The sequence below is a fragment of the Dipodomys merriami genome, unplaced genomic scaffold (assembly GCF_024711535.1).
Source record: "Dipodomys merriami isolate MVZ:Mamm:240054 unplaced genomic scaffold, mDipMer1.0.p SCAF_81, whole genome shotgun sequence".
In the NCBI taxonomy this organism is placed as follows: domain Eukaryota; kingdom Metazoa; phylum Chordata; class Mammalia; order Rodentia; family Heteromyidae; genus Dipodomys; species Dipodomys merriami.
The window spans coordinates 4,514,019-4,538,673 of NW_027206413.1; the positions used below are offsets into that span (position 1 = coordinate 4,514,019).

Sequence of the window (24,655 nt, forward strand, 5' to 3'; positions counted from 1 at the left end):
AAAGATGGGAAGGATTCCAATGGATGAAGGAAATACTCTAATGTATATATAGTTTTAGAGGTTTTGCAAAATGATTGCTGTTGCTTTAGGCTGTGGCGAGACATTTTGCACAGATGCTTACTTACCTCATAGCCTGGAAGCAAAATAGAGACAGAAGGATCTCACCAGCCCAGCCCCTTAATCACCAAAAGCCCAGCCCCAATCACCCAAAGACTTCCCTCTGGCTCAACCTCTTAAAGTGACCACCACCTCCCAGGAACACTAAACTGGAGACAGCCTTTAACAGGGGTCTTTGGACCAAAGCATAGCACAGGTAGTTCTTTTTTTTTTTGTCTGTTGTAGGGCTTGAACTCTGGGCCTGGGCGCTGTCCCTCAGCTCTTCAGCTCAAGGTGAGCGCTCTACCACTTGAGTCACAGCACCACTTCCAGTTTTTTGAGTGGTTTATTGGAGATAAGAGTATTACACCTTTCCTGCCTGGGCTGGCTTTGAATTGTGATCCTCAGATCTCAGCCTCCTGAGTAGCTAGGATTACAGGCATGAGTCCCTGGCCCCTGGCCAGCCTTGGTAGTTCTTCCAAACACTTGATATAACTTAAAATGGAAAGAACACCACTTTACAAATTAGGATTTTGTTTTAACCACCTTAGGCAAGTTACTTAAACTTTCTGAACTTAACTGAAGCCAATACAATGTCCAATGTGCGGGGTGCCTACCTGGCATTCCATTATCTTCTTTCCTAAGCAAAGTTTCCAGCCAGTGGCAGTTTGAGTTGATAGATTCAAGCTAATTTCTTCATTCTGTAAGCATGTGATCCAATTTAAACTAACTCTATAGAATGTGCTTGCTGGGGACTCCCCTGCTTTTCTTTTTTCCCGAGTCCAGCTTTTCTTGAATAAGTTGCAGAGTAAAGAGGCCTGAAGCCCGTGTCACCGTCAGACACCCCTGGTTCTTCCTTCTTTGCCTTCCCTTTCCTCTCCTCAGCGGGGACAGTAGCAGTGCATTGCAGACGCGGCCTGTGGCTGCCAACACTGGCCAGGCCTTGGTGAACAGGTCAGGCCGTGCTTTGAGGAGGGCACTGACGTTTATCCTCCGCGATGGACTCTCATCACCGTGCAGGACGGGGGTGGAGACAGAGGCCATGGCATGGACCGGCCGAGCATGGAGCTAGTCGCTGGGGCAAGTGAAGGCCTCACCCCAATATGGCCTTGGCTCCCTCCGAAGGGAGATGCTGGTGCAGCTGAGGAAAGGGGGCTCACCTCTCAGAGGTCCATCACGAGATGTGCCTCATCCTGCCGTGTGGGGTGGTAGGCCCATCTGAGCCTTCAAGGGACGCAAGTCATTTTGAAACACCAAAGGAAGCCAGCTACAGTGCAGACAAGTTTAATATATGAGAGAACAGATAATTAAAGCGAAACCCCACCATTTGAGAAATGGTGAGATTATACCTGAAATCTAACCTACTACAGGACATTTAGTAATACAAGCCAGTAAGTTCAATAAGTTCCCTTTACGACTTACTTATTGGTGATGTTTTTGAGACAAGGTGTTGCTATGTAGCCCCAGCTGCCCTCAAATCGCAACACAGCTCAGATTAGCCTTGAACTTGTGATGCTCTGCCTCAGCCTTCTGAGGGCTGAGATTCTATACCCTGCTTAAGATAAGTTTTGATTTAGGTTTTCTTCCATTTGCAACCCAAACATTGTTAGCTAATGTGTAAATCTTGTATGGATTCTGTGAGGTTCGTGACCTCGCACCGTGCCTGGTATGTAACTATTGGACTGATGTTTCTTTGTTGTTTTTTCTTAAAGTGTTAACTGGCTAGTGAAGCCAGATGTCATGATGCACACCTGTAATCCTAGCTACTTGGAGGCTGAGATCTAAGGATCACTGTTTGAAGCCAGCAGTGAAGTCCGTGAAACTCTCCTCTCCTCTCCAATTAACTACCAAAAAAGCCAGAAGTGGAGCTGTAGTGGTTCCATGGTAGAGTGCTAGCCTTGAGAAAAAAGCAAAAAGCAAGAAAGCAAGAAAAGCACTACAACAAGCAGACACACAAACAAACCCAAACCCCCAAATCAGAAAACCTGGTGAACAATGAAAACCTGTTGAAGAATAATTATACAATTATAAATAAGACATAGCATAAATTCTAGGGCTATAAAGATAATAAGGCTAGATCCCTGTTCTTGAAGAGTTAAAAAAACCTACTGATACATATGTTTTGAATAATTTGAATAATAATAATAGGAAAGTATAAGGCACAAGAAACTAGATTCTTTCATCTGGAATAGAAAATTAGCCTAGAAATTAAAAAGCTAATTTTGAATATATAAATGTTAAGTGCTATATTATCTGAGTATGTTAATATTGACTATACTAACTAAGGCAATGTAATAATTTTTAACAAAAGTAATGAATAACCTGTAGTCAATGTACATAGATTTTGGCTGTGCTTTTTGGAATAATTCCAACAGTAATTCACAATTCTGCTAATTCTATTTAAAAATATAAATATTCTTTTGTGATTCAGAAAAAAGTCTAGTAAGTACAGCAAAACTTTCAGTATGTTTTATTTATATGTGTGTGTGTACAAGTCCTAGGCTTTTAACTCAGGGCCTGGGTAATGTTTTCTACTCAAGACTGGCACTACAGTCTTGAGCTGCACCTCCACCTCTGGGTTTTTGATAGTTAATTGAAGGTAAGAGTCTCATGGATCTTCCTGCCCAAGCCAGCTTGAACCATGACCCTTAGATCCTCGGCCTTACCAGTAATTAGGTCAATATGTCTCATGTATATTAACTTAATGTAACTCAAAAGAATCTCCACATCTTTTCTAAGCTAGTTTTCAGGACTTCCTGTTGAACTGCATCTGTTGCTGCTGCTAGTATTTTGCGGGTGGGAGAGGACTACTTTTAGAACCAAAAATATACTTGTTATTATGAGTGTTTTCTTAAGGATAGTAACTTAAAATTAAATACTACTTAAAATTCAGTTGACTTTTGTAATCATTTAGATTTGCTCCTTCCTGGTTTGGAGGAAAATAGCTGATATATTGGTAGTGATTTTCTTGAAATAAAGGGTCTTCAGGAGGAAGCCACTAAATTGAGTATTAGAATAATTGTTGGCATAATCTGTTTTTCAAATTGATCCCAGGATTGTTCCTGTGTTATGGCATTTACAAATGGGAGCTCTGATGTGACTCAGTCCTCAACCTGTGATAGAGGATGCACCAATATGAATTCTAAATAAAAAAAAAAAATCAGTGACACAGTAACTGTTCTGTTTTGAAAAATGCCAAGCCTAGTCACATGACATACTCTTCTTAAAGAATCTCAAGGGGCTAGTTGTGGTGGGTAAGAGCTGTAATCCTAGCTAGTCAGGCGGCCAAGGTCTGAGGACTGCAATTCAAAGGCAAGTCTGTGAGCCTTTCATCTGCAAGTAACCACCAAAAAGCCGTAAGTGTAGTTGTGGCTTAATTGACCAATTGACCAAGCATTAACCCTGAGAAAAAATGCTCAGTGCTCAGGCCCTGAATTCAAGCATCAGGACAGGCACACACACACACACACACACACACACACACACACACACACACACACACACACACACACACACACACACACACACACACACACACACACACACACACACACACACACACACACACACACACACACACACACACTCCCAATGATAAGCCAGATGATGGTAGCTCATGTCTGCAATTCTAGCTACTCAAGAAGCTGAGATCTGAGGATCATAATCTGAAACCAACTAGGGCAAATAAATAGACTCTTATCCCCAATTAACCAAGAAAAATCCAAAAGTAAAGGTTCAAGTGGGACAGTGTCAGCCTTAAAAAAAAACTAAATGAGAACATGAGGCCCTGAGTTTAAGCCCTAGTACCAACACACACACACACACACACACACACACACACACACACACACACACACACACACACACACACACACACACACACACACACACACACACACACACACAGAATTCCAAAATGATAAATGTGAGTCTACTCACATGTAATTTCCATGACAAAATTTCAAAAAAAATCTTATTGGTTTGACTTTTATCTGCAGAAATTGGTCAATATGTGTATGTAACTGAAATAGTGTGCCTTAAGGAATTAATGTTTCTTTTCTATAAATGCTGATTTAAAATAAAGAAGGAAAATAAGTTAGCAAGAAAGAAACAAATACATGTAACTGATTATTACCACATCCATTTAGTCAAGGGTAGATTTAAATATGAGTGTCTTATTTAATATATGGTTGATGAATATTAAAATGTTCTATGGTTGTCTGACAGTTGGAGCTGTTTTTTTATATCTATAGTTTGAGCAGTATAATTGCTCACCCAATTTCCCATGTTTTTACCATCTACAAATAAAATGAAAAACTTAGTTTTTCATTGTAAATATGAAGCAGCGAGGCAATTATGAAGAAAAGACGAGCTGGCCAGCAACTCTGACAAAGAAAGGGACGTTTTGTTCCTGTTTCATGGTGTTGGTTTGTCTTTCTCTCTTTGTCTATTTGTGCTGGATCAGCTTTAGGTCAATTCCAATGATGTATGGTTCTGTCTCTTCTTCCTCCTTATGTTCATACTGAGTCCTCGTCCATTTATGCAGAAATCAAGTAATTTAAGACCTTTGAACACTCAATGAGTCCTTGGGCTTCTATGATTAAGGTGAAGGTCACTTCCAATCTGGACAGATGGTATAGACCTATTTTTTCTGCTCCTTTCCATAAAGCACACTATAAAAGGATGCTAATGTCTGAGGGGTGTTGGGGGAGGAAGACAGAAGGGGTGATATTAAGATGCACTGTACTCATCAACTGATATGTTGAATTGTAACCCCTTTGTTCAACTACTTAAATACAATAAAAATGTAACTTAAAACATAAAGAAAAAATTTAAAGAACCCTGGAATAATTAGAGGAAGATAATGTGGCTTGGGACATCAAGACTACAGAAAAAATTTGTAGAAAATACTTCAATCATGTACTGTTTCCATAAAAAACAGCACAGTAGCAGTATCTTGTACTTTACATAACCAAGGAAGATGACCCAGATTGGAAAGCAGCCTAGGAAGGTGTATTCATTTTCTTGAATCATAAGTCCTGTATGACAGCATCAGCTGACCTGACAGCAGCCGACAGGGAGATAAGTTTGACCCACTGGAAAATTCCCCCTGGAAAGCAGGGATGGGAGAGGTCCCCCTCTGCAAGGCCTGAGAGTCTTCCTTTCCATGAGAGACACCAAAGTGGTAGGGCAAACTGGCAGGAAAGATTCAGACACAACTCCTGGAAATCCTGATTGTTCCTCCAAGCCGGAGAGTCTCCTCACCCACCCAGATAATGGAGTGGCAGACAAAGGTGAGAGTGGGAAAGACTATTAGTGGTTCCTTTTCTTTTGTTTGGCAGTCGTGGGCCTTGACCTTGGGGCCTGGGCACTGTCTCTGAGTTTTATCCACTCAAGTCTAGCATTCTACCACTTGAGCCACAGTGCTACTTCCAGTTTTTTGGTGGTTGATTGGAGATAAGACTGTCACTGGACTTTGCTGCCCAGGCTGGCTTTGAACCAAGATCCTCAGAGCTCAGCCTCATGAATAGCTAGGATTACAGGTGTGAGCGACTGGCTCCCAGCTAGTAGTACCTTTTTTATGATGAAATACTGCTCTGTGTGTGTGTGTGTGTGTGTGTGTGTGTGTGTGTGTGTGTGTGTGTGTGTGTGTGTGTGTGTGTGTGTGTGTGTGTGTGTGTGTGTGTACTATTTTAGGCCATTTTGTGTTGCTAGAATCAAATACTTGAGCCTGGGTAAATTATAACATAAAAGATTTATTGGGCACAGAATTCTAGTTGACAAAGGATCCAAACAGCATGGTGCCAGTGCCTGTAGAGGGGATTACTGGCTACATCACAGTATGGTAGAGAAGAGGAAAGGGAGTTGTATATGTGGGAGGGGACAAGCACATGGCGTGGCCTTGCTTCATAACAGTTCATTTCTTGAGAAGTAACCCATCTCTTGAGAACTACATCAGTCCTTTTTGAGTGAGATGCCCCCCGTGACTTAACCATCTTCGCCTCGGTGCCTATCTCAAGACTGCCACATGGACAGCTAGTTCTCAGTATATGAACTTTAGGAGCAACGAACCTCCAAACCATAGCAGACACTACCCAAAACATTTAGGGAGAGAATCTATGTGGTTGAAAACTATAAAACCCTGAAGGAAACCAAGAGGTCCTTATTAAATGGAGAGACATATCATATGCATATGTTCTTTTTTTCATGATGAATGAATGTACTTTTTAATGATCAGATACTGTTTAGAGACATTTAATTTTTTCAGGAAAAATATGAAATGCTTCATAAATTTTCATGTCATGCAGGGGCTTTGCTGATCTCTGTATCATTTTAGTTTTAGCATATGGACTACCAAAGTAAGCACTGCACAAGTTCTAAGACTCAGTGAAGATGACAATCTTACAAAATCTATCCTTTGGTTTGGGGCAGTTCTTAACAAATTTCCAGCAAGGAGCCTTGTATTTATAAAGTTTATTTTTAAATTTATATGGAAAGTCACAGACACTAATGTATCTTTAAAAATTATAATAAAGAATGATTTGGAAGACTTACTCTCCTGATATTCATGCTTATTAGCTAGCTACAGTAATCAATAATATGGTATTGGAAGATGGGTGGACACACAAGTCAGTGGAACACAAAATAGAAAATAGAGGCATAAAAAGTTAATCAGTTAATTTTACAAAAAGGCAACACCTGTTGAAGAGAGGAATGACAGGTGCTGAACAGCTGAATGAGCAAGGGAATATGAAGAAAAAGAACCTCACCTAGTATAAAAGCTAACTCTAAATGGACTAGACTTCATTGAGAAAATCTTTGGGATCTTGAGCTAGGCAGAGTTCTTAGGCCCATTGACAGGGGTCTAAGTTCTTAGACCCATACAAGAAAAAAATGTGCAGATTAACTTCACCAGAACAGACTTTTCTCTGAGAAAGACCCTGTTAAGAAGACAATGTGGGAAGCTGAGCACCAGTGGCTCCCTCCTGTATTCTAAGCAACTCAGGAGCCTGAAATCTGAGGATTGTGGTTCAAAGCCAGCCCAGGCAGGAAACATCAGAGGCCTTTATCTCCAATCAACCACAATAAGCCACAAGTGGAACTGTGGCTCAAATGGCAGAGTGCTACCCTTGAGCACAAAAAGCTCAGGGTCAGTGCCCAGGTCCAGAGTCCCCTCCCCAAAAAAGCCCTCAAAAAGAAGACAATGCAGATATTAGGAGAAAATATTTACAAAACACGTCTGACATTGACTTAAGTCAAGACTATATAAAGAATTCAGGCCTGGGAATATAGTTCAGTGGCAGAGTGCTTTCCTAACACAAGGAGGCCCTGGATTTGAGCACTTCCATACCCACCTTTCCCTCAAGAAGCAGATATGAAGAAATCTTGAAATGCTATAGTAAAAAGCCAAATAATCTAGCTAGATAACAAGCAAAGACTATGACCAAGCATTTCACTAATGAAGTCAAACATATGCAAATAGTTAAAAATTATTAGCTTTTAGAGAGATGAAAAAATTTAAATATAATCATTATATGAATATGACTAGAATTAAAAAAACTAATAACATCAAATGCTGGCGAGAATATGGAGAGATTAAGTTGTCATTCATTCATGGCTGATGGGAATGTAAGATAGTTCATCTACTCTGGAAAATGGCTTGGCCATGTCTTAAAAAATGAGACATCTTTGTCAAAATGAACGTTTTCTTGTATAACTCATTGATGTTAATGTTCTGACTGTATGATCCAGAAATTAACTTCCAGAAAATGGGAAACTGGCATTTACACAGAAGCTGTGTAGAAATGTCTATAGCTGCTGTAGTTATAAGCCAAGAACTAGATTCAGCTCACATAGCTCTCAGTGTGTGATTGATTAAACAAACTAGTGACTAGATAGTATGGAATACAGTGTATCAGCAAAAAATAACAAACTGTGATGCATGCAGCAACTTGGATCAGAAAATTAGTCTGAGGAAAAAAATAGCCAATATCAAAAGACTAAACACTGGGTGATTTCATTTATATAACCTTTTTTGAAATGAACATATTTTAGAAGTTGAAGGCAGGGCAGAAACAACAGAGGTACTTTTGGAGAATTAAGGAAGGAGGTAAGCATGTTTTGTTTTGTTTTTTTTAAAGCATAGCACCAACACCTTAATAACAATAAAATTTTGTACACACACACAGAGCACTGCACAAGGAATCCTTTTTTTTTTTTTTTTTTGGGTCCGGTCGTGGGGCCTGAACTCTGGGCCTGGGCGCTGTCCCTCAGCTCTTCAGCTCAAGGCTAGTGCTCTACCATTTGAGCAACAGCGCCACTTCCGGCTTTTTTTCTTTTTGCTACACACACAGAGCACTGCACAAGAAATCCTTTTGATGTTTATTTTTGTGGCATTCAATATAAGCTGGTGGTAAATATATGAACCTATGTAGGCAGCCAAATTGCCTAGAACTTAGCACTGACCACACACGTGAATGTACCAAAAGGGGACTTTGAATAAAACTAGTGGATTTCCTCCCTCCCTCCCTCCCTCCCTCCCTCCCTCCCTCCCTCCCCCCTCCCTTCCTTCCTTCTCTTTCTCTGCCCTCCCTCCCTTTGTCTTCCCTCCCTTCCCCCTCTCTTTTCTTTCTTTCTATCCTTCCTTTCTTCTTTCTTTCTCTATTTCCCACTTGGGCTGGCTTTGAACCACAATCCTTAGATCTCAGTCTCCAGAGTAACTACGATTATAGTCCTGAGCCACAGGCACCTGGTCCAAGAGGGGATTCTTGCTGGTAATTTAGATGCTCTGTGGCTCGTCTGAACCCCTCAATGGTGAGGAGGATTTATGCATTCATTCCAAAAATGCTTCTGGATGCTTTCACAAAGATTTTACATAGTGTTTACAAGTGGAATGATGTCAGTCCATGGCTATTCTTATGTGTTTTTCACAGACAAATTCAGGTGCAAGTGAAGTTCAAAGATTTATTTATTTATTTTGGCCGACAGTGGGGTTTGAACTCAGAGCCTAGGCAATGTCCTTGAGCTCTTTTGCTTAAGACAAGGGTTCTATTACTTTGAGCCACAGCTCCATTTCCCATTTTCTGGTGGTTAATCAGAGGTAAGAGTCTCACAGATGTTCCTGCCCAGGCTGGCTTCAAATTTGTGATCCTCAGATCTCAAACTTCTAAGGAGCTAAGATGACAGGTGTGAGCCACTAGTACCTGGCTTTTCAAAGATTTAATTTAAAAAAGAAAACTTATTATGCTCAAATTTTGTGTTTCCCTTTAGTAGAGAAATATTTAAATCTAAGTATAAATGATAAGAAAGGCACAGTGGTTCACGCCTGTATTTTTAGCTATTGAGATTAAGGTTTGGAGGGTGGTAGTTCAAAATCAGTCCAGGTGGAAAGGTTCATGAGACTCTTGCACAATGCAAGGTAGGTGGCATAGTTCAAATGGTAGAGCACCAGCCAAACAGGAAAACTGAGGGGAATGAAGCCCTGAATTCAAACCCCAGTGCCTCCAAAACAAACAAACACGCACACAGCATAACCAATTACTACAGATGTTTCCTATTACTATGCGGAACCAAGTCATGATACAAACCACTGGGATGTTAGGTTCTCACCTTTACCTTTACAGAAAACTGTAAGGAATGTAGAAATCATCCCAAGATATACAGAATAGTCATCTGCCCATTTTCAAAAGTTTTACTACAGTTTTGAAAAATGAACTTTTATGTAATTATTTTTAGGATGCTTTATCCTATTGTTCCTGTTAGCATGAATTGTAGGAGAGTGGCAAGGGGGCAAAATAAGGTATTAACTTGTGCTAACTTTCTTTTCTTCTTTAGTAGAGGAACATTTAGAATTATTCAGATGACAACTATAACCAATTAATGTGTCCAATGGCATGATATGTTAATATGTTTACCATTTGTAGCAATGTTTCCCATCTGGGCTTAGTTTTGGAGCCCACTCATGAGCTTCACTCATTTCTAATCTATAGAAACTTAAAGGAATTAAATCTGATATTTGTAGAGGTCAAGGGTGGTAGAAGGATCCTAAAACAACTATGAAATAATGTGTAAGAATACTGTAGAATTAATTCCAACCCACAAGCAGTCTAGAAAGTATACATATAAACACTTTAAATTTGAAATAGCTTGAGTTATCAGGATCTTTCCCAGAAACTCCCCTCATTAGAGTGTGTGGAAACCAGATCAGTTCTTAGAAACATGTATGAAACTGAAGCTGTGGATTTATCCCAATACAACCTCTTCATGAAGACCATCTTGCTGTAGCAGTAACCATAAAAGGACTGACAGGTTGTGGAAGACGAAGCGAAGGGGTGCTTTAATATCTATGAGGTAGAGACCTTGCCTAATCCTTTAAGCATATATACTTCGAACACCAGTAGCTCACACTTGGGATCCTAGCTACACAGGAGGCTGAGATCTGGGGTTCAAAGTTTGAAGTCAGCTTGGGCAGTAGTCTGTGAGACTTTGATCTCCAATTAAACTCTAAAAGTCCAGAAGTGGAACAGTGGTGGCTCAAGAGGTAGAATACTTCCCTTGAGATAAAAGCTCAGGGATAATACCAGGCTCTTAGTTCAAGCCCCAGGACCAGTGCCAAGAAAAAAATGTGTGTGTGTGTGTGTGTGTGTGTGTGTGTGTGTGTGTGTGTGTGTGTGTGTGTGTTTGTGTATTTTCCAGTTAGTACAAATTTCATAGGCATTGCAAAATCTACTACTATTTTACCTTTTAGCAATCTATGTAGTACACATTTATCTTTGCACAATGTACTTCAAACTCTTGTAAGTTAATTATATTAGAATAAGATAGTAACCTCATTATCAAAGAACAATTTCACTGATAAGGAAAATAAAAGGCCTATATTTTCAAGACATTATAGGAAGGCATATTCTATTATCCTTGAAAAAAAAGTAAAAGATAATTTTGATGAAGAGAAGTTTCCAGAATTTTTTTTTCAGAACCTATGTTAAAATAGAGAAACGTGTGTGTGTGTGTGTGTGTGTGTGTGTGTGTGTGTGTGTGTGTGTGTGTGTGTGTGCTGGTACGGGGGCTTGAACTCAGAGCCTCAAGCTTTCTTGTTCACTGCTGGGGCTCTACCACTTGAGCTATGTCTCCAGTCTTGCATTTTGTTGGATAGTTAGAACTGTGATCCTCCCCATATCAGTTCCTCCTAGATAACTAGGTGCTATTTTGCAGGAAAAGTGAGTGAGTAGGTCTTAAGAGAAAGTACTTTGGTTCGTTCTTCCAGGGCATGTTCATGAGACCAAAGCTATAGATAACTTAAACCAAGTGTGACCTTAGAATTAGCTCAGTTACTGGATATGGGGTTCAAATAGAGTTAATTTCCAACGTTTAGACCTGAAAATTTTCCAAACGCAGAGACAGCCTTTGTGTCCAATAATGGTTCTAAACCACTGATCATAGGCCAATCTGAGGGTCCAAGAAGCTCTTTAGGCTGGGTTCCAAAATGATAGAGGGAAGAATCTAAAATTTGTTAAAAGGGATGGATCTAAAGGTGGAAAAAAGAGCCAGGTATTTTACCAGAAAGCATCAACATTTTACAGCGAGAAATGTGTGGGAAAGTGAGAAGTCTTTGAAGCTTGTGTTACTCTTGTGTAGTTGTAACAAAGGAACCTGACAAGAACAAGAGAGGAAGGATTTATTTTGGCTATGGTTTTATAGGGTTTCTTTCATTATGGCCAACCCCACTGTTTCAGGATCTGTGATGAGGGAGAGAGCATCATGGCAACGGGAGTTTGTGATGGAGAACAGTTCACCTCATGGAGGACAGGAAGTAGAGAAAGAATACAGGAAAAGTGAGGGCAGCTACAATCCCCAAGAATAAGCTCCCAGCGATGTACTATCTCTAGGTCGGCTCCACCTCCTACCTTTCAGCATCTCTGAATAATGCCATCATAGTTTGAATCCATGAAGGGATGAAGCCATTCATTAGGTCAAAGCTCTCAGGATAGACTCTGGAAACACCAACACAGATACTCTCAGAAGTATGCTTTTCTAATTTCATAGGTGTTTCTCCAGTCAATCAAGCCAGCAATGAAGATCAAGCATCACAACGCTTAAAGTGGGTGAATGTGATTGTGAGTGATTCACATGCAGTCAGTGGTACAGAAGTCGAGCATGTTTGAGCATGTGTGTGTTGGGTTTGGAGGTGACGGCAAGGGCTGATGGACAACATGCAAAACAAGCACATTCTGCAACCACACAGCTACTCACATGTCTACTGCATCATCTACACATACACATAACATGTTACACACCATATATTTATTCTATAGCTACACTGTGTTACATAAACCATACATTATCTAAAGGTATATTATAGACTCACACAATTAGAATGCAGATAGCAACTTACAGTGATATCCTTTTATGGAGACCACACCCCAAATTGGATCTTGCTTCACACTAGTCCAGCAGTACGGTGGAAGCGTCGTACCACATGAAAGAATGCATAAAACATATAATCTACTCACAGACAGTCACGAGACATGTGGGAAACCAGTATTACTGAGACCACAATGAGGAGACCAGAAGGAAGGGCAAAGACTGTTGAAGCAAGAAGAGGGCGAAAATTAGATGCTGGTGGGACAGGAACGTCTACATTACACTAGGCCATTTTGAAACATGTTTTGTGGTGAAGTGTGGATTGGGCAATCCACAATAACTTTACTTTAGTTGCATTCTTTAAGCTTGAGACCTAGAAAATATTTATTTATTTGCTTCTTACATTTATTTTGAACCTGGCTGTTATTGGGGCTTTAACATTCTTGGGGTCCTAACATGACTGCTTGGCTTTTTCTACCCAAGGCTGGTACTCTATCACTTGAGCCATAGCTCCACTTCCAGCTTTTTGCTGGCTAATTGGATATAAAAGTCTCAAGGAATTTGCTGCCTGGGCTGGCTTTGAACCACAATCTTCACATCTCAGGCATAAGCCACTGTTACCCAGCCCTACTGTTGTTATTTGCATAATATCAGATTCTGTATTAAGTTGGGAAAGGCTTCTGAGGAGAAAAGTCAAGAAACATTTAAGAATCTTGATGTCTTAAAGTACTTCCAGGCTGGGAATGTGGCTTATTGGTAACCGAGTGCTTGCCTAGCATGCATGAAGCCCTGGGTTCAATTCCTCAGTACTACATACATAGAAAAAGCTGGAAGCGGTGCTGTGGCTCAAGTGGTAGAATGCTAGCCTTGAGCAAAAAAAACTCAGGGACAATGCCCAGGCCCTGAGTTCAAGCCCCAGTACTGGCAAAAAAATATATATGTATTTAGCTGGGCACTGGTGGCTCATGCCTGTAATCCTAGCTACTCAGGAGGCTGAGATCTGAGGATCGCGGTTCAAAGCCAGTCCAGGCAAGAAAGTCCATGAGACTTTTTTTTAAAAATTGTGAATACCATACAGAGGGGTTACAGTTACATGGGCAAGGTAATGAGTACATTACTTATCAAGCATTGTTGCCTCCTTTGTTTCCCCTTCCCGGCCCTTCTCATCTCCTCCCCCCCCCCCATGTCAAAGATGTATATTTCATTTTTGACATAACGACTTGTACATCTCATCGTTGCAATGGGTCTACCTGTATCCCTATTTAAACAATTTGTTTTTTCCCTTCCCCTCCACAAATTATACCAACATCAACTACAGTGCAAACAGGGGTTATATTGTGGGGGAGGGACATACAAAGCAACAAGGAAGTATCTTATAAATATGTTAGACACAATATCAAGAAAGAAAAAAACATTTGAGTCCTTAACTTGGGGTTCATTTCACTTAACATCAACTTATCTAACCATTTCTGCTTGTCTCAGACATATACTAGTTATTGCAAATAAGGGAAACTATGGGACCTATGTTTCTTTGGGCCTGGCTTACTTCACTTAATTTTTCCAAGTCTTTCCATTTCCTAACAAATAGGATAATGTCATTCTTTCTGATGGAGGAATAGAATTCCATTGTGTGTATATATACCACATTTTCTTGATCCATTCATCTACTGAGGGGCTTCTGGGTTGTTTCCATATCTTAGCTATAGTAAATAATGCTACAATAAACATAGTTGGGCTGGTAGCTTTAGTATGGTCTTGTTTGTAAATTACCAAAAATGGGATTGCTGGGTCATAGGGGAGCTCTATGTGGAGTCTTTTGAGGAACCTCCATACTGCTTTTCAAAGTGGCTGAACAAGTTTACACTCCCACCAACAATGCAGTAGGGTTCCCTTCTGTCCACATCCCCTCCAGCATCTGTTGTTATTAAAGTTCTTGATTATAGGAGGGGGGAGGCTGGGAAGGGATGTGAAGGGTAAACACAGGAGGAGGCTGCAATGCTTGGTAGGAAATGTACGCATTATCCTGCCCATGTAATTGTAACCCCTCTGTACAGTATGTTCACAAATAAAATAAAATAAAATTTAAAAAAAAGTTCTTGATTATAGCCATTCTGATTGGGGTAAGGTGGTATCTCAACATTGTTTTGATTTGCATTTCTTTTATGGCTAGGGAGGTTGAGCATTTCTTTATGTGTCTATTGGCCATCCTTCTATCCTCTTCAAGAAGTTTCTCTTTAAGTCTTTAGCCCACTTATTTATTGGGCAGTTGTTTCTTTGAAGATTTGTTGTTGGAGGATTTAATTTTTTGAGTTCCAGGTATAGTTTAGATATGAGACCCTTGTCCGATATATGACTAGTGAAGATCTTTTCCCAATCTGTGGGCTTTCTCCGTGAGACTCTTATCTCCAGAAAACTGGAAGTGGCGCTGTGGCTCAAGTGGTAGAGCGCTAGCCTTGAGCTGAAGAGCTGTGGGACAGAGCCCAGGTCCAGAGTTCAAGCCCCATGACCGACAAGAAACAAAAACAAAACTTCCAAGATTTTAGCTCTCTCACACCTGCTCTTCCATGTTCTCCAGCGCAATGGGCTTGGTGCTGGGTCTGCTCACAGAGCTGCAGTGGTATGCACTGCAGAAAAGAGAATAAGGAAGTAGGTGCTAACTTTTTCCCTCTTTCCAAAATAAAATTACAACTCTTCCTTGGAAGGCAGCCTACATGGGGAATGCCAAATCATCAAGGAAAATCCCAGGGCTTCACCCTCAATATGGTCAATATGGAGGAATGACAGAACTTCACTTGACATTTGATAACCTTCACTTAGCTGACTAACATGCTTTGGGGATGAAAACTGCTTTGCCATATTCTCTCTCTCTCTCTTGCATGCACACACACCACTAAGTAAATATATTCTGAATCTCACACACTTCCATAGCATTCTAGACTTATCATGTGCACACATTTACTATGAAAGTAAGTATGTGTATGTGTGTGTGGCGGAGGGTGTATGTGCTTGTCCTAGAGCTTGAATTCAGAGCCTGGGCATTGTCCCTTACCTTTTTATCTCAAGGCTGGCACTCTGACATTTGAGCCACAGCACCACTTCCTATGGTGATCTTCAGATCTCAACCCCCTGAATAGCTATAATTACATGAGTGAGTCATTGGTACCTAGTATGTATACACCCACTGTGAACATTTTTCTTGTAAATTAACGTAGGTGCATCCCTCATGCTGATTCTACGTTATCAAAGCTAATCATAATCTGGACATGTAGAAGATATCAAACTTCAAACAAGGCAGCTTCCTACCGAATCTTCAAAGACAAAATTACTTCAGAGTTCTAAGCAAATAAAAGTTTGGAAGATAAAGCCAGGTGTTGGTGGCTCATACCTGCTTTGAGTGAAAAAGCTAAGGGACAGCTCCTAGACCTTGAATTCAAGCCCTAGTACTTGTACAAACAACAAACAAGCAAACAAACATGTAACAGACAGCTGGAGGAAGTCATATGTTACTAGCACCATGGGCAAGCATTTTGCTTAAACTGAGTCTTTTATAAACCCACAAAAAGGGAAAATAATAACCTACCTACGGCAATTAAGAGATGTTATCCAGAAAAAGCTCGACACTCTTCCATTAGGCACTCATCGTTGTCATTTCTATTTCATCCCATCCTACACAATAATGATTAAATTAAGCAGCCAGACTCAGACACTTGTATATCCTTATCTCAGCCACAGGGAGTAGTTTCTACCTCCTTTTCAAAATCTCAGCCCTTGTATCTTACTTGGAACCTGGGGGTAGAATAATGATTCACCACTCGTCCAGGCCCTAATATTCAGAAACTGTGAATAAATTATCTCCTGTAGTAAATAGGACTTTGAATTATATTAATGATTTTGAGAGAAGGGATTATCTCTGCACCACTATGGTGAGTTCGATGTCATTACTAGCACTCTGATAAGTAAGAGAGGAAGCCAGGAAGGGAAAACCTGGGCAGATACTGGGACAATGACAGAATGGTGTGATGCTGACTTTGAAGATTGAAACAAAGAATGCTGGAAGCTTCTAGAAGCTGGTAAATGCAAACATGTGAGTTCTTTCTTAGAGGCTCCAAGAAAGGAACACAGGCAAACCAATGAATAAATTTTAGGTCAAAACCACTTTAGACTTTTGATCTCTAGACCTATAAAATAAATTTGTATTTATTTTTAATTCTTGAGGTTTGTAGTAATTTACTTTAGCACCAAGAGGGAAGTAATCTAATATTGTATTTCTATTTGGAGTGTGAAATATGGGGAGCTGCAGATACCGCAGTTCAACTGGAGTTCTTTCTGGGCTTTTTCAGAAGCCAGAGCTAAGCAATATGTGCAAGTTCATGGTGATTCTTCCAATTCAACTCTAGGATTAGAGGCTGGTTAGCTGCTCTCTGGTTTCATTTGTATTTATATTAGGCCCTTAGGGATAGGATAGCATCATTAGAACACTCAGTAATCCAATTTAGTAATTTCAGCAAAGCCATCCTCAACAAGAGGACTAATGTAAAGTTTAAAGAAGTCTTTGCATTCTTTGTCCATACAATGTATTTCACTGGAAATTGTTTCATTTTAACTTCAGCATTGAATACTTTTTCTTTTCTCTCTTTCTTTCTATTTATTTATTTTTGTGCTGGTCCTAGGGCTTGAACTCAGGGCCTGGTTTGTCCCTGAGCTTTTGTACACAAGGCTAGTGCTCTACCACCTGAGGCTCAACTTGCAGCTTTTTTTTTTTTTTTGGTAGTTAGCTGAAGAGTCTCAGAGACTTTCCTGCCTAGGCTGGCTTCAAATCACAATCCTCAGATCTCAGACGCCTAAGTAGCTAGGATTCCAGGGGCAAGCCACCAGTGCCCAGCAACATTGTGATACTTTATGAAATAATTTTATATTTATGAGATAAAGTAATCTTTATCAATCCTATGATTGATATTACAAAATTATTTTTATTGCTCTGGCCAGTGTTTTAGTCTGTTGGGTTTAGTAATAATAATCTTTATTATTATTATCATTTAATCACATGCAACTAGTTTAATTAACTTTGGTGACATTATTTTAAAGCTAGTTTCCCTTTCTTGGAGGTATGTAGGGCTTCATACTTGCTAAGCAGGTATAATTGAATTTTACTCTGTTATCTAGACTGTAAGACCAAATGACTGTTATTCCTGATTTTATAGTCTTTTCCTATCACTTAACAGAGAGAAATTAATATCTAATTTAAAGACACAAAGGAAAAAGTTGATTGAACTTTTGGTTGTAGCCCAAATACTAAACAACTGTATTCTCTTTATCATTATAAACCCAGGACTGATTTGATTAGGCAGCTTGCAAAAAGGGAGTGAGACCCATCACCAAGTACCTAAATCCAGGAACTTTATAACAGAACATTCCATTGTAAAGAGACCAGTGGAGCTTTCTTTGCTAGTTATGTATTAACACAATCAATAGATAGCAGGGCAATCGTGGCTTACATCTGTAATTGTAGCTACACTGGAGACTGAGATCTGAGGATTATGATTTGAAGCCAGCCCAGACAGGAAAATATGTGAGACTCTTATCTCCAACTGATCACCAAAAAGCCATCAGGGGAGCTGTGAGAGCAAACGCTGAGGAACAGTCTGGAGCTGAAGCCCTGGTACTGATACAAAAGGAAAAAAGGGTTTGGGATACTGATTTCAATGATTATCACTATAATCTCACAAACATAAATTAGTAGATACCACAATAATAGTTCCAGAAAGCAGTAATGTTGACATGTGGTTTAAATTTGTTCTTAGTTAGGTTAGTTTATCCAAGCTGGTAGAGCACAATGCATTCACTGACAGTCCAAAGGTTAGATCTGCAGTTGGCAGAGTTTCATCAAGAAGCCAAGGTAGAGCTGCATGGTAGTAAGAGGCAGCTGTACTGAAATAGAAAGCTTTGGCAGGGCGTGATGGTCTATGTTAATGAAGAGAACACAAGCATGAATCCAGGGAGTCTTAAGACAACAGTGAGGCACAGATTACATCAGAGTAAAGCTGCAGATTGAACCAAGTGTTCACTTAGACATAGAGCCAGACTATGCAAGGACACACTACTCAAAGGACACAATGTATTATCAGTTGTTTCTGCCCAACTGTAGGCCACACCTAAGGCAGGCAGTGCCCCTGGCCACTGAATAGAGGGAGAGCTGAAAGTCTGTCTAAAGGAATTTTGAGTGTTATTATGATAAGCAGATGCTGGACAATATCCCAATGATGTCTATGTGTACACTTAGTAAAATGAAGAATAAGAGAACAAAAAGGGCTAGAAGCATGACTCTGGTGATAGAGCACTGTACTAGCAAGCAGGAAGGTCTCAGTTCAAATCCTGTTATCATCATCATCACCACCATCATCATCATCATCAATAACAATAATAATAAATAGTAATAATGCCTGAAGCAAAGTCAAAAAACAATGTTTTTACCATGACTAAGAAAATCATTTCAATTCTAAGTTTCAGACTCTTTCAAGTTAAAAGTCAGCTGGGGACTTGATATTTTCAACTTCTGATTACTGTCACGTTGGATTGGAAAATATAGATTTCTGGGGTCATGTAGTATTTAATAATGACCAATGGCTTAGTGCTCACTACATACCGAAACTGACATGACAGATTCACCATTGCAACCACTGATGCTGGTGGCTCATGCCTGTAATTCTAGCTACTCAGGAGTTTGAGTTCTAGAGGATCACAGTTTGAAATGAGCACAGGTAGAAAAGTTCTTTACTGACTCATTTTACAGATGAACTGGGGATCAGACTACTTAAATAGTTTGTGTAGGAAGAAGTATAGAAAGAAACTTAAAAGTGGTATTATCTTAATTATAGCAAAAACAGAAAGAGAACTAAATGGAAGGTTTTAAAGGTATTCTCTTACATCAATTTTAAATTCTGTTGACCTTGTAATTTTATTTAATCAGTTATGAAATCAAGACCATAATAGGAACAGGTGGAAAGATGAAGACACGTCAAAAATTCAGCAGTACCAGTTGGTAAAGACAAGGATGAAGTTACAACCAAGTATGACAATGACTATAGAAACATAAATAGGCTAATTTCCTTCTTTACCATCCAAAGGGCATAGGAAAGTTTGACATAGCTTAGCAAGCTTTGGCACGGTGTCATTCTGTCCAGCAGCAGAATAGAGCAAGCCACTCTCCTAATCGTTTTGAGACAGTCATGGTGAAGAAGTTTGGAGGTAACGCATCAAAGCAGAGTTCCACCCAGTTAGAGTCTGGTCAGAACTGAAGTGGACAGAACTAGAAAAGTTTTCCAAATTAAGCTCACACCTTCTCTGGATTGGTTAGGTATTTAGAAAGGGTTATAATTTTCAAAAGAGAAGTTCAAGCTATACATTGTGTGAACACTAAGAATATAGGTGGGTGCAGAGGTCTAAGCTAGAGTGTGTATGGGCCCTCTCTATCTCCAACCAGAATCCTGAAGGATTTCTAAAGTCTGGGGCTGCGGATATACCTGAGGTAGATCTAGGGAGAGATACAGTCACAGGAAGTGAAAGACAAGAGAAAGGCAAAAACAAACAGGAATTGATCATTAGGATTATCTCCAAGTATTCAGTCCTTGTATTACCCAGAATTCAAGCTATTCTTAAATCCATTAAGAAAATAACAGCATTAGCTGACTCTTCCATTTATCACAAAACATTCTTTGGATGGCCAATTTTTCTTAAAAGCTGCCAAAATTCAGGTCTGCTAATGGAAAAAACACAAAAATTAAATTGCCTAGCAAGAAATTTACCCACTGTTTTTGGTAAGATACTTTTACACTTTGTGGTGTTTATAGATTTTTCTTTTTAGAGATTTTCCTTATTGAACTTCTTTCCCTTCAGAATGTATCTTTAAGGCTTAATATGCTTCCCACAAGTTATTATCGCTTACTGAGTGTCTACTCTTTTTCTTCTCTCTTATTTATAAGTGATTTACTTTTTTATACTGCTCTGAGGGAGTCCAATGGACTTGATTTTATTTTCTCCAAATTCATAGGTGGAGGTCTTAAGCCCTAATGTAATGGTACTTGGAGGTGAAGCTTTGGGAGATAATTAAACTTAGTCAAGTTCAGGGAGGGTACCCTTGAGGATGTATTTTTAAGAGGAAGAAGAACCCACAAGAGAAAAGGCCATGTTAGGACAGAGGGAACAGGTATTACTGAAGGCCAGGATGAATGTTCTCACCAGAGCCTATAACCTTCCTGGCAAGCCTGATCTTGGACTTCTTGACTTCAGAAATGTGAGAAAATAAATTTAAATTGTTGAAATTACAGGTTACTCCATAATACTGTGTATTGCAGCCTATCTCAGTTCATTGTTCATTGCCATAACAGAATACCAGAAACTGTATAAAGGAAAAGGCCAGCCCAGTGCTGGTGGCTCATCTCTGTCACTACCTGGGAGACTGAGAATTGGAAAATCATGATTCATGAACCAGCCCAAACAGAAAGGTCTGAGAAACTTGGTCGTCAATTAATCAGTGACATGCCACCATGAAGGCAAGGCTCAAGTGGTAGAATGGTGGTCCAGAAAGCAAGTGAGAATGTGAATCCCTGACTTCAAGATCTGATAATGGCATAAAAAAGGAAGGGGTTTATTTCGGCGCATAGTTCTGGAGGTTGGGAAATCTAAGATCAAGGGGCTGAATCCCATAAGGACGTCCTTCTGCTTGAACTAATGGCAGAAAGTAGGGCAAAAGGGACACACGGACATGGACGGATGGACGGACAGACAGATAGACAGATAGACAGACAGACAGACAGACAGACAGACACACACTGAACATGAGGAGTGGATTTGCTTTATAACAATTTGCTGCCAGAGTAACTCCGCCAGTGCCACCAGTGAACTCGCTAATGCAAGAAAGGTTTTCATCTTTTCATGACTCAAACACACTTCCATTAGTGCCTACTTCCCAACTCTGCTACACTGAGGAGTTAGGATTCTAACACAAAACCTTTGGGTCACGGCGCACTCAAACCATGGAGCAGCAAGAACTGGAAAAGAAGTCCTCAGAGTGGGATTTTGTTAAGCATTTCTGGAGATCATTATTGAAAAGTCTCATGATTTTTGTATCTGTAAACCTCTTCCCATGGCCCAAATAATTAAAATGATCCTCCCTTATGTCTGGACTCTTCTTACCTCCACTCATAACAACACTCTGAAAGTTTCCTAAAGAGCTATTTTGCCCCACAATTGGAGAGTTCCCAGGATGTTTGCGGCCCCTCCCTTGATTTGGCAAGCTGGAGTAGGGAAGTGAGTAAAATGTGCTTCTTTGTTCTCAGTCCTAGGCAACTGTTACAGTGTCACACTTTATATCCCTTCTCTTTCTACTTGACCATCATACTTTTCTTAGTTGCATTTCTCTTCCAGGTACATTAAGAGTGATACGGAAAAAAGGAAGTGAATATAGTTCAATAATGCCTGAAGCTACTTAGCTGGTGTCAATCATTGTCACTGTAGCAGTTTTCTATAAACACTAATTTTTTTTTTAAATTTTTATTTTTTTACTGGTTGTGGGGCCTGAACTCTGGGCCTGGATGCTGTCCGTCAGCATTTCAGCTCAAGGCTAGCGCTCTACCACTAGAGCCACAGCACCACTTCCTAAACAATAAAATATTTTGAAGAATGATTTTTTAAACAAAAATCATTTTATTTCAAAAGTTTTAACCTGTCTTCCTTCCTTTCTCCTTCCTTCCTGTCAGTACTTGAACTTGGTCTTGTACACTCACTTGGCTCTTTTGCTCAAGGCTAGCACTCTACCACTTGAGCCACAGCTCCACTGCCTGCTTTTTGATGGTTAAGTAAATATAAGAGTTTTATGGACTTTCCCCCTCTAACTGGCTTTGAATAGGGATCCCCAGATCAGCCTCCTGAGTAGCTACCAGTACCCAGCAAGTGAATATCTCATACTTTCCTGCTAAAAGCCCCAAAATGTTCTATTCTCCTCTTCCAAAACTTATTGCCTACAAACAAACAAAAAAAGCATTTGTTGGAAATGAAGAGGCAGCTTTTGCCAAAAAAGAAATATGACAAATGTACATTTTCAGTTTGTTATAAAATTGGATAGCTATGGACAAATGTATGCCATAATAGTGATAATGTAAAGTAATATATAAAATCACTTGAATGATAATATAAAGTAATGCTTGAAGAGCAGTAATGCTAGGAGACATGAAGATGACAAGTGATTGGTATTTAACTTGTAATGTAGCAAATGGAAAAGTATAAGCTGTCTGCTTTTGATGAGACTTCATGCTATAAAATACAGGTTTAGTTATGGTGTCTGCAGTTAGGCTTTTAATTCGTTAATGTAAGGTGTTTTCATATTGTCATTTTTTCTGATAATAGATCTAAAAGTTTAATAGTTTGTCAACTTTCATATAGGATGTTGTAGCCAAATTTTATCATTAATAAAGGGGTAAAAGCACAAATATTTTCACTTATCTACTTAGATATTTATATATATTTATACCTGAATTTCTTAAACATTTATCAAAGCGAAGAAATTGTTATGCACACCAGTTCTTATTTTTTTGGTAGGGTGGTTGGATTGACAATGAAGCTTTCTCTTTCTGAAAGATAGGAGTAACTTTATTGTTTAGGGATAGATCACAGACTTTAGCATAGGTCCTTTGATAGGCACATCATTCCAAAACGTGAGAATACATAAAATAGCTGATCAACTGGGCTCCAGTGGCTCACACTTGTAACCCTGGCAACACAGGAGGCTGACATCTGAGGATCTCAGTTGAAATCAGCCTGGGGAGGAATCCAGGAGGCTTTTTATCTCCAATTAACCAGCTAAAAACCAGAGCTCAAAAAACTTGAGCTGTGGCTCAAGTGGTAAAGCATCAGCCTTGAGTGAAAAAAACTAAGGGACAATGGCAAGGCCTTGAGTTCAAGTGCCAACACACACACACACACACACACACACACACACACACACACACACACACAGCCTAACTGCTGTGTTTCCATGTTTCCATTTTCTTTCTTCTGGGGTTCAAATCCAGTAAGTTTATACCCAGGGTTCAAATCCTGGAGTGCTGCGTATGAAAAACCCAGTGCCTCCTGAACTTGAGGCAAGCGTTTGTCATTAATCTACAGCTAAGTTCCCTGTTCTCTTCTCCCTCCCCTTCCTTCTCGTTCTGAGGCCTGGTCAGATTGGCCTCCAACTCACCATCCTCCCCTTTCAGCTTCCTGAGTAGCTGAGATTACAGGTATGTGGGTACCCAGTGCCTAGCCCAAAGAGTCGTGTGCAGAATGACAGCGCGGTGACCAGGAAGCACTGTGTGGTAGAGGAAAGGACAGAGCCTTTTGGTCTTTCTCTGTGTGGTGGCCGAGCCGCAAGACTTCAACTCCAGTTGGTGCTTTGCAACGTTTTCGCGCAGGAGTCACGCTTGGCTTCTTAGGATGCAGGGAGGTTTATCTGAAACCTCGCCAAACCTCCCCTACCCACACCAGCAGGTTCGGGGGATCACCTGCACTAGACGTGGCACCTCTCGACACCAGCAGAGGAGAGGGGAGCCTGAGCCACAGTTCCCTGTCCCAAGCATCTGAATGTGGACGTCTGGCTACAGGGCCTGCCAGGCCGGGCCCTGAGCTCCCCTGGCACCTGGAGGGTTGTTCTGACCCACCTAAAGAACGCCGCGGCTCCTTGGTTTGGCACACGACGCCCTCAAGGGTTTTGGTGGCATCTCTACACCGCGGAAGCCCGGCTCCGGTTCTCCCCCTCGGACCTCGCGGCGCCTGGCCGCCCACCGCCTCGCCTCCCACCGCCTCTCCGGACGAAACGCTCGCCAACACCACCGTTCCGCAGCCCCCTCACGCACAGCGCGCGCGAGAGGGCGGAGACGGGGCGTGGCCTCCGTAGCGTAAGCGTGGACAGCCAATGAGCGCGGGGGGCGCCTCTCTTCGGGTCAGCGAGCCGACCAATCCGAAGCCGCCGTGCTCTCCGGCTCCGCTCGGCTGGCTTCGCCCCCTGCGGGCCGCCGGGGGGCCGCCGTCGCCGCCAGAGACACTCTTTCCTCTTCTTTCTTTTTTTTTTTTTTTCCATGTGTTCACTTCCGGGTCCGGCGCCGATCCGGATGCTCGAGGCCCAAGGATGTTTGACCTCCGGATAAGCGAGGCGCCGCTGTGCATTCAT

At 40.7% G+C, this 24,655-nt stretch overlaps 1 pseudogene; it reads right to left on the reverse strand.

Annotated features, from left to right (window-relative positions):
• Positions 1–6,365: 6,365 nt before the first annotated feature.
• LOC138819739 (U6 spliceosomal RNA) lies at positions 6,366–6,463 on the reverse strand (annotated as a pseudogene).
• Between the last annotated feature and the right edge of the window lie 18,192 nt (positions 6,464–24,655).